Below are 15909 nucleotides of genomic sequence, written 5' to 3'. Positions count from 1 at the left end.
GCGGGCTCCGCCCCTCTCAGCGGTGTGGAAACAACACGCATGGTCTGTGGACAGGCAGACCTTGGACGGGCGGCAGGATACAGAGACGCGGATGGGCAACACCGGCGTGTGAGACATGAAGATTTCAATGTCGGAACAGAAGCAGTCGGATCCCGACGGTGGTTGTGACAGGTATGTAAGGAGACCGGGATGCACGCTGTCTAATCATGATGAGAATAATAGGCTCGATGTCCGATCATATTTCCGCGTGGTCCTAGCGCCGTTTTTTTTTTTCACGCATCGCCGCGTCACTCAATCATACAAGTTTATCAGGGGTGACAGATACTGCCGCACTGGGGCGGCCGGAGCGGTCCAGTGGAAAGGCCGACAAGCTGCGTTTTCTTGCACGGGGTGTTGCGCATCTTGAGTCGATTCATTCAGACGTCAGTGATTTGGGGTTAAAAACATCCACGTAGCCTGCATGACGGTGGACATAGGCTACACCAGTGCATGTTCAGACGTTTCTCTCTCAGTGCATGAATGCGCATCCTGCACAGCAGCTCAACTGATGAATAACGGATTTCCTATAGCAATAGGATGTTGGTTTGACTAGACATGCAGTAAAACGGGCACGGCAACCTGTCCGCCGTGATACCTTCGGGGTGTGTTGTGGTCATTGATACTGGGAGAGGATAAACCACGTACGGCCTCAGTGCGGTGAATTGTTGCACGAAGCAGAGTCATTCAATCGGAGTCGTTGCATCGCTTCGTTGTTGTAGCATGCAGGCTGTTGCTGCTGTCAATTTACACATTGCTTTTGGCAAACAGATCATGTGCAGGTGACTCAACCGAAAGGCGATAGCTCATTTGTGCAGTTGCTATACTACAGTGACCTTATGGTGTCAAGTTAGTTGCAGCGTCACTGCCATAGTCTGCGTGTCTGTGTGGTGGCTGAGATCATCATAACAGGTGTAGTTGCAGAGGTGACTGAGCTGATGCTGGTTTGTAGTGCTGCAACAGATTTCACTCATGGGACATAACGTCTTAATTAAATGTTTTTTATTTAGTGTTTTAAAACTGCTTTTGTACTAACGTGTAAGCACTATACACATTTTGAGTATGTGTCTTGTGTTTGCTGTCACTGTTATTTTTCTACAATTTGTGCTGCCAAGAGAAATATCGTTTTTTTTCTCAGTCAGCAGCTTGTATTTATGGTGAGTCTAGTATGACCTGACTGCCCCACAAACAGGCATTGGTAAATGCATCCGTCAAGGGGAGTTTGGACACCAGAGAAACGCTAGTATCTTAACCGCTACGCCAAGGACCAATTACCAACGACAGAAGATTTTCACCGATGGATGTTCAAGTAACAATTTGACCTACAGGAAAAAATACAAAGCAATTATCTGTTTTTAAAAAGGCAGACTTTGTGGCATCATCCTAATTTATCTTTTGAGTATCAAACAACTTACCTGTGGCCTTTAAAATATGGCTTTAGAGCGCAGTGGCTTGAGTTCATGTCAGTTGATGGTTCTAACACCCATGGGAATCTCTTAAACCCTTCAGCCTTTTCCTTCACCGTCTGTCGATGATCTGAACCCACCGGGTTGCTAATTGGACTGTAAACAACGAGCAGCGCACAGAAAAAGAAGTTTTGCCCCGGATAACCCCAGAAATATAGCCTATTGCCCCCGTAACCTTATCTGCCATCAGACCAATAGTCAATGGGTCCAGAGTTTGCATCCTAAACAGAAGGCAAGAAACAAAGACAACTGAGAAATGTAAGAAAATTGGAGTATTACAGTACTCTTTTCCACTACATATACATGTAACTGAGAAACGTAACTGCTTTTTGAGCTGGATCTAGTCACTTCCTTGTGTTTGATGATTGTATTTCCTGTCTGTGGTGTTTTTATTTCTCTTTAAACTGTAACTGGTGTGCTGTTTTGACCAGGTCTCTCCCGAAAAAGAGATTTGAATTGTGAGGCACTCCCTGGATAGATAAAGGTTAAATTTAAAAAAATATAAATTTATGTAGTTTGATTTCATAACATGATAATAAACAGCACATTTATGAAATGACTACAATTCGTTCGTTGTGAAATTACAGTGTTGACCCTGATAAAGTGGCTTTGAGTGAATATTACAAATGAATAGGAAAAGTACTTTGTATGTTAATGTGATTAATGTTTTAGTGTTGGATTACGTTGGTCACAATGGATTCCATGATGACAAGATTTGTCAAAAGCAAATTGCCATGTTCAGACTAAAAGCACTGTATAAAAAATTCATTTTATTGAAACCACTGTGTTGAGAGGTAGAGGGTCACTTCTAGTAGAGAACTTTGTAGCACGAATGGCTTAATTCTACTCTTAAGCCATCACCATTTTTGTTTTTGCTGTGATAACTTTCCAGAACCCCTGGGTTGTGTTTTGGCATTTGATTTTTCAAGCTTATGGATTGATTTCTCAAACTGGACTCATTATGTTCTCTCCAGTAACTGAAATAACAAGTCCCAATAGCAACGCTGGCCTTTTGTTTTTAATGAACTGCTTTTTTTCAGTTTGAATGTCTGCTAATTCACCTTTCATCCATTGATCTATCCAGTCATTGTTTTGTCAAATTATGTATTAATGTAAAAACATTTCACAGTCCGTGTTTGGAACTTAAAAGATGCTTTTAGAGTTGGGGCGGATTAATCCTTTTAAGTTTGGTCCATTGTATTGGGCACTAGTTGTTTCTGTGGATGACCTACAAGTTATCCAAGTTCCAAGTAAAGGCAGAGGCAATGCTTGACCGTTGGAAGGTGTTCTCTGCAGTGGTTACAGAACCTATTAATGACCCAATCGGCAGCTTGAGCACTTTGGCCTGTGTTGGAGAATCATGGGAAGAAAACAACCATACTGTGGAGCACCCAGCAGACTGGTTTCAGTGTATGCTGTTGTGTCCTCAGGGTGGTAACCTGAGCTCACCTGTGTGACATGCCTGCACAGAGACCTGACCCGCTATCTCTCTTTGTGTGGTCAAGTTGAAACTAGTTTGACTCCCCCTCTGGCTTGTGTCCACACTCTTTAACTCGCCATCTCAAAGATCTTAAAAGTTAGTCCAACGTGAGGCAGTGTAGCGACTAGCGTAGCCACACATGAAAGAATGTCTACACATTCATATGCTAATTAGTTGGCTTTTTGTACAATCCAGGACTTTGTTCTTCATGCGTGTATAGCCATATACTACCAAACACAGATGATTTCTTGAAATGCGCATAATTTAACCCTGATAAGTGCTCTTTGTGAATTATTCATTTCCGTCCCACTTGCACATAACTCTTCATGTCTTTTCAAATTGATGCAAAGTAAATACTGAAGACAGTCTAGTGTTGTGCTTAATGCCAAGTGAACAATATACTGAGCCTAGTGTGATAACGGACACATTAGTCATTCCAAGACAAAGTCACTATTACCTTCTGTATTAATATTTACAAAATGAATGTTCTATTCTTGAGTGTTTTTAGCTGATGTTTGATTTCTGTAACTGCTAGCTTTGTTCCTTAGCTGAGCCATGTGTTTGAAATAATCAACAAATGAGAAGAGGTGTGTTGTGGGAAAAAGAAGTACACAAGTTAAACCACAACCACAAAGCTGGAAATCTTTACTAGCAGGAAACTTGTGAATGACTTGTAAGTGACTGATTGTAGGTATCACAGTGAGCATACTTAGCTAAGCTAAAGCCTCAGTGCCTTGCATCTAGATGTGTTAGGAAAATACCATCTTTAAAGTGATGAATACGGGATTCTGAGCAATTCTACTGTCTTTCAACGGCTCTCAACATGGCAACAGCTGGCCCAGGCATGTCAATAAAGAACGGAGAAGCTCACGATTACAACGCACACAGAGGGGGAGCATAATTAATTCTCTGCTAAGGTAGAAATTCAAATTAGTCATATTATAGGCTGTAATTAAGAGTCATAGTTTAGTATGTCATAACAATGTCATTAAACATTTTAAAGATCAGTATGTCATAAAAAGTCCTAGTATCGTATGTCCTTAAAAAGTCATTGTATGACAATTTGTCATGAAAATGTCAAGAAAAAAAGTCATAGAATAGTATGTCAGAATATAGTATGCAATTAAAATGTAAATAAGAGGTCATAGGAGGCCAAACATATGTCTTACAAATATGATAGTATAGTATGACATGAAAAAGTCATAGTATAGAATATAGAATATAGAAAATGTTACAAAAAGACATGTGTAATATTTCATTTTAAAAGTCATGGTATAGTGTTATAAAAAATCATAGTTTAATAGGAGATTAAAAGACTTCGTATAGTATGCCATTAAAATAGTCATAGCATTGCATCCCATAAAAAATGTCACAACAATTGATGGTACAGTAAGTCATAAACGTCATGGTCTAGTATATCATTGCCACTAAAAAGTCATAGTATAGTTTGTTATAAAAAAGTTGCAAAACCGTGAGATTATAGTTTGACATGAAAAAGTTATGAAATAGAATGTTTCATAACGGCCAAAACAGTATCTCTGAAACAAATCATATTAAAGCATGTCATACAAATCCCATAATAGAAGCCATACAATGTCATCAAAATTACATTAAAAGTCATAATATAGTATCCCATAAAAAAATGTCACATTATAGTATGCCATACAAATATCATAAAAAAGCTATAGTTCAGTCGATCATAACAATTTCATAAAAGATTATAGTATAAGTCATAAAAAGTGTCCCAAAAAGTCATAGTCTAGTACGTCACTAAGAAGGCATAGTATGTCATACTAAAGTGTTTCATAAAAAATGTCATTAAAGAGTTATAGGATGTAATACAAATAGTCATAAGTCATAGTATAGTATGTACAAAATGTATGTAAAAAAAAAAGTCACAAAATATTCGTGTGTCAACCAAAATGTCATAAATAATCATTGTATACTATGTCATAAAAATATCAGACGATAGTATAAAGGTAATAAAAAGTCATAGACTAGTATGTAATACAAAATAATATAGTATAGTATGTCATTAACAAAATCATAAAAATGTCTTAGTATAGTATGCCATAAAAATGTCACCAAAGGGTCCTAGTATAGTATATCATAAAAACATGTTAGAGGATGGTTTGTATTTTCAGAAAAAGTCGTAGTCTAGTGTCATATGCCACACTATACTATGACTGATGTTTAGAAAAAATAAATCACATTAGAGTATGTCATAAAAATGTCACCAAAAGGTTTTAGTTTAGTATGTCATAAAAATGTTCAATAAAAGATGTAATATAGTTTGTCATAAGAACTTTCATAAAAGATGTATCAAGATGTCTTCAAAAAATGTCACTAAACTATGACTTTTTTGTATGTCATAAAAGAAGCCGAAAAAGTTGGTGCATCATACAGTTTTTACAAAAAAGTCATGGTATATTTTGCCTTAAAAATGCTTCAGGTCTTTTATTAAACTACAGAATATGAAGCTCAAATAACGTAGGCACTAACAATTAGCTGATATTAGTTGAGCAACAAGAAATTAGTGAAAAATTCTGCCACAAAAAACTCAAAGAAAAGTCATAAATGTCATAATGTCATAGTGCAGTACGTTATAAAAAAGGCCCATAGTACAGTGTCATAGTACAGTATATGCTGATGCAGATCACATTAATGGAGACTGCTGACAAAGTTTTTTAAATATTTGAATAAACTCTGGCCTATGCTGATGTGCATTGTTTTGATGAAACATTAATTCCAATAATTGAAAGAAAAAGTCACTTAATTAAAAATAAAAAATAAAATCATTAATTGTAGCCCTATAATATTCAAAGGTAGTATTTTACAGGACAGACAATTCTTGTTTTTACATGTTTATCAAATAATTGCATTAAGAGTTTGTTGAGGAGTTTGGTTTCTAAACCAAGCAGTCTTTGTTGCCTTTCAGCCCAAGTTGATGGATGAAGGACAAGCTTGCTTTCCTCTCCTGTTCTGTTTACATCCACGTTGTACTAAGTTTCAGACAAAAGCTCGGTCTCCCCTTGTTCTTCCTGACAGGACATCTGTCTCCATTAGAGAGTACTATTGATGTGCTTCTGTATCAGCCTGTCTTCCACCGTCTTTTAGCAGTTGAAGGGAGGAATCCCATTGTTCTCCACAATGAACCACATTGTACACATCTGACAGACTGTAGTATTGCTTTCTCCTGGCACATGTTCATTTACAGAATTTTTTTTAACCCTACTTAGGTATTTCATATGCATTAAAATATGCAATTCTTCTTATTTATTACGGATGCAGAAGACTGGAAGTTGCCACATATTCCAGCATCTGACAACGTGAGGCCACATATGAATTCATGATGCGCTGACAGTCGGCATGATCTGGAAAAGGGCTTGCCAAGATTTGATCCCAGATGCTTTCCTTGAAAACAACCTCTTTAGCAGTACTGCTTTTTAGAGTGACAATGCACTTCGTATAATGTGAGAAAATGTTGGGTTCTATTCCACTAACCTTGAAAAGCAAGGACCAAACTCAATGATTCTCAGCTTGACTTCCAAGCATAAGGACGACATGGGCTTTCTCATGAATAATAACAAACTTAAACAAATATTCTCATTAAAGTCAAAACGAATAAGCCCTATGCCGTGGCTTGTATCTTTTTTTAATTTTTTTTAAAAAAACAAGCAAACAAGTGCTCCCCACAAATTAAGTCGACTCGTCTGCACTGTTGAGTATTGACTCAAGCTTCAAAGCTTCCTTTGAGGTTGTGTTAGCCTCGGAAAAAATATTACAGAGGGCTTCTATTCCAAATTGAGAGGCCAGTGTCTGTATATACCGCCCAGTGGATGGTGTTCAGTAGCTCCAAGTTCATTCGTCTCCACAAAGGCACAATGGTCATGGGGTTTGGAAAGACATGATAGATGAGCATTAAACGGCCTGATCAAAGCTCCTCCTCCCATTTCTGAGCTGTGAGCAGAAACATATGACTGGCTGTCAGAAATGCACATGGTGATGATCATCAGCTTCTCGTGCGCTACACTGCTGAGGCTATGAGTCACTTTTGGGACGTCGAAATTAGGCTAACTTTACCACGGCATCAATCATAAACGAGAACTTCTCGGTGCCCTTTTGTTTCCTTGAGGTAGACTCTGGCTTGGGATATGTTTTGAAGTGTGGTACTGCGATAATTCGTCATCCTGGGTTAGCATCTGAACCTCTCTCAGTAAGTATCTTTTAGTGATATGCGGTCAAAAGATGTCTAGTCAAGGTTAAAACTACCCTCATTTGGTGCAATAGTGGATATTTGTAGGATGTCTGTTATATAAAGAAAAACTTTTCATTTAAATAACTATTTTAGTTTAAGTAGGTCCTAACTACATGTTAATAATCAAACAGTCAACTGACAGAAAATGAAGAATTTGATAATTGCCTAATCATTTTAACTAATTTATGCAGGAAAAAGACATGCCTCTCAAATGTGAGAATTTGGTGTGTTCTCTTTTTTAATATCATACATTTAATATTTGGGGTTTTTGAGATGTTAGTCGAAAAAACAAGTACATTTATAGATGTTGCCTTAGGCTCTCAGAAATTGTGATGGGCTTTTTGCACATTTTGTTAAGGCCCTGCGCTTACTGGGCTTTCATGCACAAATTATTCACAGCTTGCTATATGGTCAGTGTGCTTTCTGCAACTATAGCATAGCATATACTGTAGTTGACCCTACCCAGCAGCTTGTTACGTTGTGGCCACTGTAACTGTAACATGTTCCAAGCATCTTTTAATAACTAGTGTTGAAGAGCTACCTGTCATGTATAGGTTCAGCTCGACCAGTCAATTGCAGCTTTTCCCCTGCATTCTAAATTATTTCCCTCTCTATACCGGTGTCTTTGATGTCGACTCTTGAGAGGTAACTCACTGCTGGAGACCACTGGATCCTCTGCTAATGATCTCTACCCGGGCTGGGGTTACTGCTTTCATGTCTTGCGTAACAGTTGCATTCTTCTCTTTAGATATCAGTTGTACATGGTGTTCTTTTTCAGTATAATGGATCATGTGTTTCCTCACAGGAACACTAGGGGGATGTGTGTTGTTGTGATTGAGGAGACCTTCAAAAAAAAATAAACACTTGAACCCTTATGGTGATGGATGTTCTTTTCAGTGTTGTTGTAGTTTAAAAAAAAAACTGCCTCAGGCTGATCCTAATGCTGTATACAGCCGACATCTTGTTTAATGGTAAAATCAGCTTCAATACGATGTATGCACAGTTTGTATTTATAGTGTACAGTTCTGGAAATAAAGTTTCAATGAGCAGAGAGATGCTGTTGATTCTACATCTAGATGCATAATTGTGGGACCCCTGTATGTTAATTGGGAGTTTAATCATGAGAGACAAGAAAGCATTTTGGCTGTCAACATTCCTGCAGTTGCTGACAGACATTTTCATTTTGTGGTCCAATTCATTGAATGTCAGGCATTATTTTTACATTCTCAACCTGGCCAGGGAAAGTCATGCTACTGTTGCCTACTAATTTTACTCTGCCATGACTTCCTATATTGAAATTATCATCGTTTATGCATTTGTTTCAATCCCTAGTGTTGTTGATTGTATCCCTCAGTATGTCCTTTTTAAATTAATACATTATGCAATGTATTTTAACATCACATGTTGAATGTCGTCTTTTGGTCCATTCAGAATTGCTATAATGAACCACTTATTAACTGACCTTTACTTAATGTTATTCTGAGGAGCCGCGCTGTGATTCATCCTGTTAGGTGCAAGATATTCAGGGTCCACAGCCTTGAGAAAGTGTCAAACCCATCTGATTTTTGATGGTAAAGGCCTCGCATCTGAAAGAAGAAGAAGAATGTATGTGACTGATTTTCATGCAGTAACCTAAAATGGCAAGTTTTAATTTTAGCCAAAGAATAATTTGAAATATGATTTTTTTTCTCATTCTCTTATCAGTATTTAGGCATCCAGTGATGCTCAAAACTCAGTTTGGTGCAACCAATCTACTTTTTGAATGAGGCTGTTTCTGTTGAAGATGAAGCTCAGCTCATCACCTGTCCAACACTGTCCCTGATGTGAAGCATGGCGGGAGCATGGGAGCTAGGGCACATGCAAATAAAGGGCGGAGTAAGTGAACCTAGACTTTAATCGCATTGGAACAACTATGGAATTACTGTAGAATAATTGTTAAGAGGCCTCCTGACTAACTTGAGCCAGCTTGAGCAAATCAAGTCTTGCGAACATGAAAAAGTCAGCTTTTGTATTTTTCTTAAAGTGTTACTATTAATCCGAATAAAATGAAAACAATATTATAACTTGGAACAAAAATATTTACAGTAAACCAGATTATTGGCATGTTGTGAGGAGTCACACTTGGTGAATTTGCATATCCTGGGAAATGGATTGCTGTCATTCCTCCACCTTCAACAGTTTTTTTTGTTTTTCGTTCACTATGGCTGAAGGTGATTGGCAAGTGATTGCAGTTGGTTGTGACACCTGGACAGCATCAGCAGTCTTAAATGTTACCGTGGATCTGTAAACGTAATCTCACCTGCCAAATTGCTCCGGCAGTATTGAATGGCCTGTCAATGTATTGGATGTCCTGTTCAATCTGCTCCTAAATTGAGTGTAGGTAGCACTGGGTTTAACAGCCTTGTGTCTGTGATGAGAAAGCAGCAGAGTATTTTGTTTAGCTGAGCTCCATGCAAGCAATCTACATTTCTGAAATTCCTGTGGTGAGAGCAGACGTGGATTCAGCATTAGCCCACATTTCACTGATAGACGCATTTATTGCGCTGCTGCCTGATCCGGTAGCGAGGACACGAACAGATAAGATGATCTCAACTCATGTAACATTTATGTATTTAAGTTACACCGATGATAAATCAGCGATTTACCACTATCAAAACACACCATCCAGGAACTACATCAATATATTTTTTGACACTTTTAAGTAGATTGTGAGTACAAATGATAATCTCTCAACATCATGTCTTCAGACTGTATTGTGTGCTTTCAAGTCTTTTGTTGTCATTGGATCTCCTCCCAACAGACTGTCCACTAATTGAAATAGAGAAATTGGCCCTGTGTGTTGAATTTGAAGCAAAATTGGCACAGAACCATCAATGAAAATTTCTGTTATCCTGGAAGATTACCTGCATGAAATCAAGCTCAGCGAGTTGATAAGAGCACAGGTTATTATGTCTGGTTGCTTCTGCATACCAGACATTCCTGTCTTTACTAAGAAACCCCAGTGGTTACATTTAATATCAGGGTCACAACCTTGGCAGGACATTAAAATGCACTGAGAGGAAGTCAGCCTGACCACGATGCTGAGTGCTTTTTTATTTTGGTCATAGTCATCGCAAAGTCAAGACACGGCAATTCAACCCTCCAATCTCTGGACTCCTTTCAGACGGACTATAAGCTCGGTGCTCTCTCTGTCTCTCCTCTGCATGGTTGTCATGGTGTCCACACACCCTTGACTAGCTCGGAGCATGTTGTACTTTCAAGTGTGCATGCAAAGCTGCTTCTGGAGCACATGATGCGGGGCTGCAGCTGAACAGTCGTCGCTGTGCCCTCAATCCAAACATCCTCCCCTTCCTCTCTCCCCTGTTCCCTCTGCCGGTTCCATCATCTCAAAATGAATCCGGCACCGCTGTCACTGCTGACGTGATTGCCACACGACATCCGTGGTGCTATGACAACAGCAAGTCCAGCCTTTCTCTCATTCACGGGTCCATTTGGGGGCTGTCACTGAATGATCCAAATTATGCACCGCAACACATTAAGATGGGAACCTTTTAGCCCTTGTTGCCTTTGAGGTGAAAGGAACATGGGTTTCATTTTCCAGAGTACTGTCATTACAAATCCTGCTCTTTTAAACCACAAAGGAAAAAGATAAAAGAAAGATTATTTTCTGTCTAAGCCAAAAAATTAGGCAACATTTATATTTAAGGTTTAAGTAACCCTTCTGATCCAGACTGAGAAATGCAGGCCCAACGCTGACAGTTGTTGATCTAATCAGCTTTTTTGTACAATCAAAAGGCTGCAACATTTAGTGTAAATATAAAGCTTCTCATAGTGGTGCGAGGGGCAATCACAGAGGAGACAAGGGAGGGAACACGCATTCCTGCTAGCAGTAGGTTTGTAGTTTCGGGGGTGGAATTATAGAATGAAGGAGGGAGCAAGAAGGGAGGGAGGGGGCGAAGAGTGTGAAAGAGTCAGAGAAGGGGGGGGGGGTTTACAAACAGTCACCTCCCTCCCTCAGTTCTTCAACCCATCCTTGCATAGTCAGTCTGCTGTGGACTTGCAGGAGGGGTATCAATAATCTTGTCATGTGAGGCTTGAAATTGTCCCCTTAGTGATGCTTGGGATTTCTCCTGTGGCTTCTGTGGAGAAGCAGAAGTGACCATTTCTGGTTGCACACAGTAAGGTAAGTCATTGTATTTGCTGCTGTGTGTTTTATAGCACTGTGTTTAGGTTGTGTCAGTAGATAGAGGAGACAAATGGCTCTTCAGCCACAAACCTGCTACTTTCCAACAGAGGTGCTAAATCACACCACCAGTAACACACTGGGTCAACGTTTGGCCTGTAAGCATAGGGTTCAGTGCATTTCAGAGTGTAGTTTATTTATCAGCTGCAACCAAAGCAACTATTCTGATCTTGTTGTGCCTTTCGGGTTTGTATTTTCATTAGTTTCCACCATTATAATTTCTCGTTATTGTGTGTGTGTTTTGTAACAATATCCTGAGGTCTTCACAGCCTGTCTCTATAGGGTGGGGTTTCCACCTCATGTTTGTACCTGTAGCACTCCTGTGTAGGGCACAGCTTTACCTCCAACAGCAGGCAGCGAGCCATTGTCTTCACTGCCAGACGCAAACAATACAGCTTGTGTCTGTGTCGTTGTAATGACAAAGAAGTGGTGGTGGTGGTGGCGGTTTTGTGATGCTGAGAAAGAGAAATGATGAATTGCAAATGTAAGAGATGGTCAAAGTCAAGGAGTATTCCCAGAGCGCATCCTGGAGAGGGGGGCTGGAGGACTTCATGATGTGTGACTTAATTTAAAACCCCAGCTTTGTGTTTGAAAGCCCGTTGTGACTCCTGCGGTGGGGAGAGGGGCATGAAATGGTCATCTGGTGTCATAGTTATGGAAATGTATTGACCGTTCGAGGCTTAGCAGGACAGGAGGTCAGGCTCTGCTTTCAGGCTTGTAAATCTTGATAATGCTCCTGTTATGACTGAAGGAAAGCAAGCTTTGAAAAAAAAAAAAAAAAAAAAAAAACACTTTTCAAAAGCTTTATTTAAAAAAAGCATATACAATGGCAGGCTTTTCCTCAATCTTAATTCAACCTAACTACAATACTCTACTGAGAGGAACATAATTATAATCACAGATTGGTTTGCATGGTCTTGTCATAAGCTTCACTTAATTGAAAGGCACAGTGTCCAGTAGAACAAAGGTTATATTGTAGATTTACAAGCCAGAAGAGTTTATCAGAGATCAGGTAGTCTTTCAGATACTTACCTTATTTTAAAAGTTAGACTAAATACAGAGCAAAATTAATTTTTTCCAGTCACTCAGTTAGATACCACACAACTTAAACTGCTGCACTTTGATAGTGTTAAAGCAAGTAGCATTACATAGAATGAATGCTCTTTATTTGTTTATACTATTGATTGAGGTGAGTCATCAGCGTTGTTCTTTTGCTTTAGGCACAAGCTAATTTGTTTCTATTCAAATACACATTCCTCAGTCCAAACGTTAGGAGCCGCATGAGATTCTGCCACTAATTGTTTTGTTTGCTGACGATTTTTATCACCAGTCACTTCAGGTTTTCGGTCTGCCATTTCAAGACATGAATTTGTAATGCCAATGCACACATTGAGCGTGACTGGGAGTCTTCAACAAAGGCTAGGCAGACAAAATTGCCTAATGCTGTGAGTATTAACAAAAGCCATGTTCACGGTTCAATATGATATGATAATGTTTTCTTACATGTGAATGCGACATGAGTAGTTATATACGGTTAGCGACGACAACACAAACGCTCTCTCGTGGATTTATCCTCCAGCAGAATTCAGTTCATGTGTGGTGGGGGAGTGGCTTCGGAGGGAGGCCTAAAAGAGGGGAGGCTTTAAAAACCTAGCTTACTCTTGCTGGTTTCTCTAAAGTTGTCAGTAACATGTTTGTGGTTTGAGTATAACCTCTACAATATGCTGACTTTGAAATTAATTAAATTGTCCTGCACCACAATAGTAGAGAGTGCCTCTTCTACAAGTATCCTCCTGCTTACACATATTTACATGAAATGTAATGTTTACTACCACGCTTCAAAACGTGGGAAGGTCCTGGACTCCGGCTGAAATGTGACTTTCTAAGTTACATTTTACCACAGGGTAATAAAAGAGGCCTGTACTGGGAAATGTGATCAGGACTGCTTGGAGGAAGTGGACACATTTGCAGCTTTGTGTTGTTAATGCGTGTTTCAGGATCCACTGCGACTCTGCTTCAGTGCACAAAGCAACACTGTAAGTAGTTGGGAGCTCCATTATGGTTGAGGTGGTGCTCAGGCATGGCTTCTGCACATGCTCTGTCCATAGATATGATTTAAATCAAAAATATATTACAGCATGTAAATGTTGGAGATGTGATAAAAGAACAAAACAGTCTGAAGAGTGCACATGTTTTTCTCATGAAGTTCATCTCTTCAACGAGTTTACCAGGATTAGGCGTCCTCTCCCTTCTTAAGTAACTTTTTGCAAGATAAACTAAATTGATTATTGATATTTCTATTATCATTAATATTGTAATCAAAATGGGCCTTGACTTTGACCCAGATGTGATGTTTGGATTGTGTGTCTGCACTTGTGATGCTACATAAAAGGCTTGGTATTCCCACTCATTGACAAGAAAGCAAGTGATTGCCTCTGTGGAAGAAAATCCCGAGTGAACCAGATTTAGAAAACACATTTCTAATGCAGGATTGCTACTCCTCTATGTCCCTGGCATTGTGTTTATTCTGCTGCCAGCAAAGGGGCATTCAGGCAAAGACAAGGCAGCTGCCTTACTGAGATTGGTAAGTGAATGGCTCACCCAGCAGTGGATTGGCTTCTGGTCTGAGGACATCAACATCCATTGCATGGCTGTTTTTGTGGTATTGCTGGCTTTCTGAATATGAGCAGAACATTTGTTTGGTTTTTAATTTTTGATATAATGCAAAGATTGCATTGGCCAGCTGGGGTCAGCGGAAGTGTGCTGAACAAGGCTGAATTGTACACTCCACACTGACATGAAATTTCTCTATTACAACTATTTTTACATGGTCTCAGTGCTAATTTATCCAGTGGTAGATATGTTTTTTTTTCCTATTCATCTACACCCTCAGGCTGAATATTGACCCACCTTGCTATTGAGCTGAAGACCGAGTGAGGAAGCCATCAAGACATTGGCAGTGTTATGGAAGATAGATTGAAAGATATATTATTATCACTCTCAGTTGTTTCCACCAATATCTGATTTCAGCTTGCAGCTGTTTTCCATAGACATCATGGTGTGCCAGCGCTCAGTAGATAATCTTCCCTGATGCATGCACCAAATTACCATTGCAACAGAACCCCCGTGTTTTGGTAACCAGTGTGTCCCAGGATTGATACCGTTGATGACAAATCTATAAACATAAAACTGTCAAGCACATTTTTTTCCTTGTGTGAGGGGGAAATTGTTGGGTGTGTTTGGAGTCCGACTGTGGAGGAGCAAATTGTAAAAGTCTGGAATGTGAAGCATGTAAAGGCAGACTGGTGTTGATGTTCAATGTAGCCAGGGGAGACCTTTTCACTTACAGTGACAAGCTATGAGAAGGTCAACGACTGAAAGTCTCCAGTGATTGTGGTTGTGATGTTTTGTCCCAGCGGCTGCTGCCATTTTCAGGCATTTTTATGCACTTCCCAGATGAATCCGTCCATTGCAAACTGTTGAATTCTTGTGTGATCCTTCTGTCACTATCTCGCAGTGAACATTTCTTCAGCATCTGATGTAAGTTTCACATTATTGGGAGATAAGTTTGAATGACTTCCAAAAGATTTACTTTGGCACTTTTGCTTGCATCCAAATTTAAAAGCCCCGCCGCTACCAGAATTAAAGAAAAAAGGTTGAATGGAATATTGATGCTGTGAGACTGAATATTGATGTGTCTTACGTAATGAAAACGGGAGCTATTGGATACAATTTAAGGAAGATGAAAGAAATGTTTGTTCTGGTTAATCCAAATAATCAAAGGCAATAAGTGGGCCTTACATGTATCCATCTGACACTAATAGAGACAAATGTGTGGCTAAACCTTCAAGTTTTAAACGGTGTTGGCAGTTAGTAAGTAATTGTGAGTTGTGAGTAGAAGTAATACATTCTACTCAGATGGAGTAGTCTGTTTGGTAAAACCAGAAACACGTGCAAGCGCATCTTTAGATGCTCTAATAATTGTAAGTGGCATATATCAAATCATAGTTTTAAAAGAAATCGCCTCCACTCCCTAAAACAGATTAAAAAAACCAAACCTATAACCCTTGCAGAAGTGCAGAGGAACCACAACCACAACCTGTATTCATCCCCCTTTGTCTTAACAGTGGTCTGTGGCTCACGTATTCCTCCAATTAATAGCTGTTTAAGGACTTCAAAGGCGGTCAATGAGGAGCTAAAGAGCCGTAAGCAGGATGTGGTTGATGGCACCTCAGTTGTTACCCTCTGAACAAGCAAATTGCTGGCATTGATCATAGAGATGAAAGTACTCAATGACATCACAAAATCGTGTCTCTTAGGACATGTTGGGAAAAGAAAGAAAAAGACAACCGCTGTGGCATCTATTTATAAGTGAGATAATATATCATTGGGTTCTCTTTTTTATATATACACAAATAAATAGCTG

General features: G+C 39.3%; 1 protein-coding gene across 5 annotated transcripts in view; it reads left to right on the top strand.

The window, feature by feature from the left end:
* The first annotated feature begins 16 nt into the window (after positions 1-16).
* Positions 17-15909, top strand: part of LOC116392366 (T-lymphoma invasion and metastasis-inducing protein 1-like) — a 47453-nt gene continuing 31560 nt past the window's right edge. For 2 of the 5 annotated variants that reach the window (XM_031863742.1, XM_031863747.1), the window contains exon 1: positions 180-1760. The gene's annotated coding sequence lies outside the window, so the exon portion shown is untranslated. The other 3 variants (XM_031863745.1, XM_031863743.1, XM_031863746.1) reach the window with 3 other exon arrangements.

Source organism: Anarrhichthys ocellatus, unplaced genomic scaffold (assembly GCF_004355925.1).
Source record: "Anarrhichthys ocellatus isolate YVR2014 unplaced genomic scaffold, GSC_Weel_1.0 scaffold29, whole genome shotgun sequence".
Taxonomy (NCBI): domain Eukaryota; kingdom Metazoa; phylum Chordata; class Actinopteri; order Perciformes; family Anarhichadidae; genus Anarrhichthys; species Anarrhichthys ocellatus.
This window is presented reverse-complemented; position numbering and strand designations above follow the sequence as displayed.